We start from the raw sequence: 7,016 nt of genomic DNA, 5'->3' as shown, positions 1-7,016 counted from the left end.
GAGGGAGCTCCACGCTGCTGGGCTCACCGCCTCCGGCGACTGTCTGAGCAAGGGCTGCCAACAGCCAGGTGGAACTGCAACCCCCCGGCTCCCAGCTGCCCTGTCAAAGCTCTCAGGCCACCCATGTACTATGAGATGCACTTCTTCCCTCCCTTTGCTCCCCGACTAGGGCATCTACTCCGCGTAGGTGCAGGCTTTGTCTGTTTTGCTCAATGGTGAGGAGGAGAACGAGGAGGCGGGGGAGGACGAGGAGGCGCAGGATGACGCAGTGCCCAGCCCCGGCGGCTCAGAGGAGGTGCTTAGTAAATATTTGTTGAGAGAATGAATGCATGGAATGCATTTCTATTTCCAGCCCCAGCCAGGCTCCTGGAAGCGCAGAAACAGGAGCAGACTTGCAAAGGAGGATAAAGCCCGGACGTGGAGGGCTCGAGGTGGGCTTGGATTGCTGGAGGTGCTAAGAAACGGTTTCCTTCCTCCTCAGATCTCTCCGCAGCCTGCAACAGGCCAGGTTTCCCAAGCAACTCATCTGGCTGGGTGAAGAGGGGCCAGAGAGGGTCTGGGATGGGGGAGGGAAGGCTGAGGCCCCAGCTTGTCCCTGCAGCTGCTCGGGTTCTAAATGCCTGGAAGCCTGGACTCGTTCCCACTCAGCTGAGGCAGGCTGCAGAGAGCTGACTCCTTTAAGCCGGCCCCGGCATTTACCCCAGAGCCACAGGTTCTGCCCCGGCTGCCCTGAGGCTGGCCTCATGGGGGTGGCGCCCCCCACCCCCGCAGCGTGCCCCTCCCCTCCACGCAAGCGAGCCCAGCCTGGCCCCCTCACAGTCACATGTCCCTCGCGGAGGCCACTCCACGAGTCACAAGGCAGAGTTTCCATTGGCGTCAAACGTACGTGGATGCTGGATCTGGGATGGACAGGAGCCAAGAGGGGAAAAGCCAGTTTTAGAAAAGTCACACGCCTGGGCATTACAGAGGGCAGACCCCCAAGGGCACCACATCCCCATGGCAGGGGTGGGAACGGCCCTTGGGGCATAGACCCAGTACGTGTGCACAGTCTCCCGCTCTGTCCATCACTCCCACACACACATGCACACACGCACACGCAAGCACACACATGCACACACGCACACACGTGCACATGCAAGCACACACATGCACACACGCACACGCCAGTACACACATGCACACACGCACACACATGCACATGCAAGCACACACATGCACACACGCACACGCAAGCACACACATGCACACACGCACACACGTGCACACACGCACACACAAGCACACACATGCACACACCACGCACACACAGGCACACACAGGCACACACAAGCAAACACACGCACACATATGCAAACATATACACACATCTCACATCTGTGTCTACACTAGGGACCAAACAGACCTCCCCAGGGAGGAGTCCGTGATTCCTGGGTCTGAAGTGCCTACGTGTGTACCCCACACTGCACGGTGTACACTGTCTGCTGTGCTCCTGGGGCCGCGTGCATCGTGGGGCCTCCCGGGCATGAGAGATGGAAGGGACTCCAGCGGGCATGTGAGGCTCAGGAAGGAAGCCCCGAGTGACGTCATCACGTCTACAGCGCTGTCGGGCCCTGGTGATCTTCACCTTCCCAGTTTCCTCTTCTCTTCCTCACAAAACCCTCTTTGTTTTGTTTAAGAAAACCACCTGCCGACTCTTTCGAAGTGTCATGGATTTTGTTGCCTGTGTTTCTAGGGCTGCCACCAACCTTGGGGCGATCACGTGAACCCAAGGCTAGCCGGCAAGAGGACCTCATTCCTCCACCACAGACAGCAAGGCAGGCGTAGGCATGGGGCCCGAGCCCACACGATCAAAGCCCTGCCCGGGATTTTGCTGGCACAGTGAAGACAGAAGCACCCTGACCCTCCAAGCTGGAAGTTCCGAGGAGCCCCTGCGCTTAGAACTCCCGGGCCGTCTTTCCCCGAGACTGAAGCCAACACAGGCAGGATTGAGTTTAGAGTCTGAATTAGATGGTGCCTAGTGACAGCCTCTGAGCTCCTGGACCCAGCTACACCTGAAGCCACTGTACCCCACATTTTCTAGGTAAGTCAACCTGTAAACGCCCCTCTTTTCTGAGATGAGCTTGGGTTGGGATTCTGTCACTTACAACTGAAAGGACCCCAGCCACGCAATACTATATTCAAGTAGGATGATCTAGGCTTTACGAGTGGCAAACCCAGGCAGGGCAGGAAGATGGAGCCTTTCCGGCTCCCAAAAGGTGGAAGAGGGCAGTGGCCGGGGTGGCCGGATACACATACAGACTCACTTGCCCCTCGGCTATTCTCCAAAACCGCCGCAGAGGTGGGGCTCCGACCCATCTGAGCCCCTTCCTGACCTGGGCCGCCTGGGGCAGCTGTGTTTGTGGCATCTGGGTCCCCTGAGCATGAGTGTCCCACCTCCCCACAGGATCAGGCCCCTGGGAAGGCAGAGGCCGGTTCTCTTTCTTCCCTCTGTGGCAGTGCCCCCATCCCATCACAGAGCGCCGTAAACAACAGGTTCTGACCATGCTGTGGCCATCGGATTGGGGCTTCAAGCCCCCAGGCCCCACTCCACGCACTCGGAGGACTGGCCTGGTGGGGCCGGTGCTGGCTTCCAGAGGCTGCAGGGCTCTGGAAGGAAAGGGCTTCTGCAGAGCAGGGCCCCCGGAGCCTGCCACAGCCTGTGGGGAGGGAGGCGGCGGTGGGAAGCCCCTTGCTCTGCTGGTGCCCCTCCCAATGTCCAAGGTCTCTTTCCCGGCATTTCTCTGCGGCTGCGGCTGTGTCTGGGCCTCGAGCTCAGAGAAGAGGCTGTTGCTGTTGGCCCAGCTGAAACCACCTGGTGCTTTCTATAGAATCTTTGCGAGGAGCTATTATAGAAGGGACTGTTATCAAAGAATTAATTACAGAAACTAAGGACTGCACAAAAATAATTATTTCCAAACAACGGGCGCCCAGTTCTGAGAATTCCAGTGGGAGTGGTGGTCATCTACCCGGGTCTGTGGGCCTCACCTGGGGTCACCGTGCATCCTGGCCTGTCTCCCTTCCTCTCCGGATCTCCCACCCCAGGCCACATGCCTCAAGGGACATCTGGGATGGAAGAAGCCAAGGGTCAGGCTGGACCCTTCCTCACCAGATGTGGACACGATGCCTGGCACCCCCACCGAGAGTGGTCTGTGGTCCCCTCCGGTGATCGCTACAGTGTCTCTGAGATATCACTGTCCCCATTTCCCAGATGGGAAAACCGAGGTTCCGAATGGCTGAGAAACGTGCCCAAGTGTCTGAACCTGCAGGCAGTGGGCTGGGGCTCAGGCCTGGGTCTGTGTGGCCTCCTCAGTCAGTGGGGAGTGGGTATGAGGGGAGCCCAGGTGACACTGACCCAGCAGGACACACAGAACGGCAGGTGCAGAGGAACCTGCACCAGGGAGAGTCCCTGTAGGGGCTGCGTTCCCACCGGGCTCTGTCATGCCTGGGTGTGTCTGAGCGGCTTTGCTGCGCTCCTCTGCTGAACTTCAGGGACTCAGAAGTGCCTCCTGGGAGAACCCAGGCCAGCCTAAGGTCTAGACCATTCTAGCCTGAAATGTTCAGATCCATGAGTGAGTCCAGAAGGACTTGGAGCAGAGCTGGAGTGACAGGGTCATTGCAGGGGGGAGCACAGGGACCACTGAGCCCATGGGGGCAGCTTCTGTCCCACAGCCGGAGTGCAGGCATGTGTGCAGTGGCTGCCCACGAGGGCTGAGCTCACCAGGGCTGGGGAGCCCGTGCAGGCGAGCTGAGCTGCCAGGCTGCATGGGGGATGCTCTCATGGCCTGGCTGGAAGATCTTGTGGTCTAGGCCATGTGGACTTGCCAGCTGCCTCCAAGTCCAGAGTCTGCTTTGTTTGCTTGTTTTTCACAGATGTGTTTCACTCTGTTGCTCGAGCCAGAATGCAGTGATGTGATCATGGCTCACTGCAGCCTGGAATTCTGGGCTTCCAGGTGATCTTCCCGCCTCAGCCTACTCTTGTGAGTAGCTGGGCCCACAAGCACCATCACACCCAGCTAATTTTTAAATGTCTTATACAGAGAGGGTCTTGCTGTGTTGCCGAGGCTGGTTTCAAACTCAGCCTCCCAAAGTGCTGGGATTACAGGGGGGAGCCCCCGCACCCAGCCCCAGGGCCTTGGTTTAGGAGCTCCGTCTGGGCCCTGGGAAAAGTTTGTTGACTTTGGATTTGTGATTGATTTCAGGAGTCTGGAGTGGGGTGTGGTGAGGGGAGTTCAAAGAGATTTGAGAAATTGTGAGACTCAAAATCCGCAACAACTTTCCTTCTTGAGGCGCGGCCACTCAGTGTTGGGTAAACCCCTCCCTGCCACCTTCCTCATCCAGAAGCAGAAAGAACCTGGTAGCCACCCTGCACGCCTCCTGCTTCATGGCAGCCTCTCTGTTTGTTTCTTCTGGTGAAAATTAACAGGTGCTCAACTTGCAAACCAGAAAGCAACATCTCCTGAGACTGTTTCCTGAGCCACCCGCCAATCCTGGCGGTGTCCGTTCAGCCTGAAACATGGACTGGGCTCTGACTGTCCTGTGGTCTGAGGCTTCCTCGTGGCCACAGTGCGGCAGTGTTTCCGGGATGAATGCGCTTCCTTTGCTGCGTGGTTCTGATGGCTGCAGAGGACGCCGTCATAGGGACACATGGGGAAAGACCCTCATTTTCAGAACCACCCCTTCGTGCTGGGCCTTTAGGTTGTGGCCAATCCCTGCACCTAAACCTTCACACCCGCGTCTCCTGGAACTGCAGCTCTGGGGCATCACCCCTGGCAGATGCTGCCGGTGCCCAGCATAACCCCTGAAATCATCATGCTGGGACCCTGGATTTACTGGAGCAGCAGCAGAGGCTGCCCTGAAGGACAGCGAGGCAGTAGAAGGGGCAGACTTCTCCCACCTGGTCCTAAAGGTGGGAGCTGGGGGCTGTCACGGGCTTTGTGCCACCCTACAGACCTCCCTGTCTGGAGACTCTGAGGGCACGTGGGGCTCCCGAGGGACCCCACCCCACAGGCAGCAGTGGCACCTGCGGCAGGGAGAGTTGCCTCTGGGCTCCCCGCACTATCCCACGAGTTGTCCGAGGACTGGGGCCTGGGGTTGGGAGGGACACACAGCAGCCGTTGTCTGTGTTGCCATGACACGGCAGAGGTTCCATCCACCAGCACAGGCCGCCTGCCCCGGGGAGACGGTTCTGTTTGTGACATCTATCTCAGCCTGAATCGAAGGCTTCCTACAGCAGAAGCAGACCCAGACCAAGGGCATCCTTGATTCGGGAGGAAGCTGGTGTGCCAAAGGTCACTAGTAGGCACTGCAGACCTGGCCTTTGAGCTTGGACCCCGCCTGGCCCGCGAAGCCTCGTGTTGCTTCCCAGGGCCCACGTGCAGGTTCCCGGGGCCTCCAGCTGCACCCTGGAGAAGTGAGGGGGGTTCACTGCATGGCATGTGCCAGGTGAAGGGGCTGGTGTGGGACAGGGGGACGGAGCTAGGGGGAAGACCAGCAGATCCCTGGACACACGGAGTGAGGCTGAGCTGTTCCAGATGGACAGGACTAAAAGCAAGACAAACAAGATGGAAAGGCTCAAGACTGGAGCAGCCAGGAAATTCTGTCCAAGCCGAGTCTCTGGGTTTGCGAGGCCTTGCACTCCATCTCACAGGGGTCGTCTGGGTTTGTGGTCTCTGGCCAGGTGGGTGTGGGAGCCTCTCTCCTCCAGCTCAGGCTCGCGCTACACCAGAAAGGGAAGGGCAAGAGCACCCCCTCAACCCAGAAGACCCCCAGATCAAGAGACCACCCAGGCTACAATCAACTCCGATGGCACTTTTAATCACCCCAGCAGGAATGGCGACTGTAAACAGACATTCAACGGCTCCCAGAGACACACACACCTCCCGGGCAAAACTGCGTTTCCATAAACCTTGTAGAAACGACTCGGAGAGCTGGCTGAGTGAGGGCTGCCTGGACACCAGTGTGCAGGCACCGAGTCCTCAGCACCCCCACACTCAGCCGTCCTGCGAGCCCCAGACCCTGGAACACTCCAGCTGCCTCTCCACTTGTCTGGTGGGATGTTTCCTCCCGGTGCCCACATCACCCCACACCCCCCGTCTTCTCCTGGGCTCCCGGTGGCTCCCCCAACACTTTCTCTGCTGATGGGTGTATTCTCCCCAAGTCCGGCCATGAAGCCATCCTGGTTGCCTCGGTTTCCCCTGCTGGCCAGGCAGTCACCAGCGCCTCAGTGGGAATGCCACTCTCTGCCACCACCCAGCCTGGGCTCAGTGGGATACCTGCACCTCCCCACGTTGCACTCCTCCAGCCCATTCTCTGGACACTCGGATGAGAACAAGGCTACTGGTCATGGGTGTGAGGGCAGGGATCAGCCTCAGAGACCATCCCATCTCTGGAGTGTCCTGAAGCTGCCAAGCAAAGTGCTACCAAAGGGGCGGCCGAGACCAACAGAAATGTATTCCCTCTTGGTTCTGAGGCCAGAAACCTGAGCTCAAGGCATGAGGAGAGCCACCCCTACTCTGTCAGCTCTAGAAGAGAACCCGTTTCTCGCTTTCTCAGCTTCTGGTGTTGCTGACAACCATTGGCATTCTTGACTTGTGGCTGCACTGCTCCCATCCCTGCCCCCGGGGTCACGTGGCTTTCTCCCTGGCCTTGCTGTGTGTCCCCTCCTCTTGTAAGACTCCAGTCACTGGATTTAGGGTCCACACAAATCTAGTAGGACCTCACCTTGACTTAATCACATCTGCAAAGGCTCTTCTTCCAAATAAGGTCACGTTCCCCATTTCTGGGTAGACGTAAGTTTAGGGGGGCCACTATGTAGCCCAGTGCCACCCTCCTACAGACCCCAGGATGGCTGAGGAATCCAGTCTCAGCTGAGATGCATCAGGCTGCTTAGGATCAGAGCCTGGACCACACTGAGCAGTCACATTCTCTCCTGATATTCTTTCAAGCATGCCAGTAACATCTGTTCCTGGAAACCCCAG

General features: G+C 58.3%; 1 pseudogene; it reads left to right on the top strand.

The window, feature by feature from the left end:
• Window positions 1-5,255: 5,255 nt before the first annotated feature.
• On the top strand, window positions 5,256-6,748 carry LOC105520395 (annotated as a pseudogene).
• The last annotated feature ends 268 nt before the right edge of the window (window positions 6,749-7,016 follow it).

Source organism: Colobus angolensis, unplaced genomic scaffold, assembly GCF_000951035.1.
Source record: "Colobus angolensis palliatus isolate OR3802 unplaced genomic scaffold, Cang.pa_1.0 Scaffold38, whole genome shotgun sequence".
NCBI lineage: Eukaryota > Metazoa > Chordata > Mammalia > Primates > Cercopithecidae > Colobus > Colobus angolensis.
This window is presented reverse-complemented; position numbering and strand designations above follow the sequence as displayed.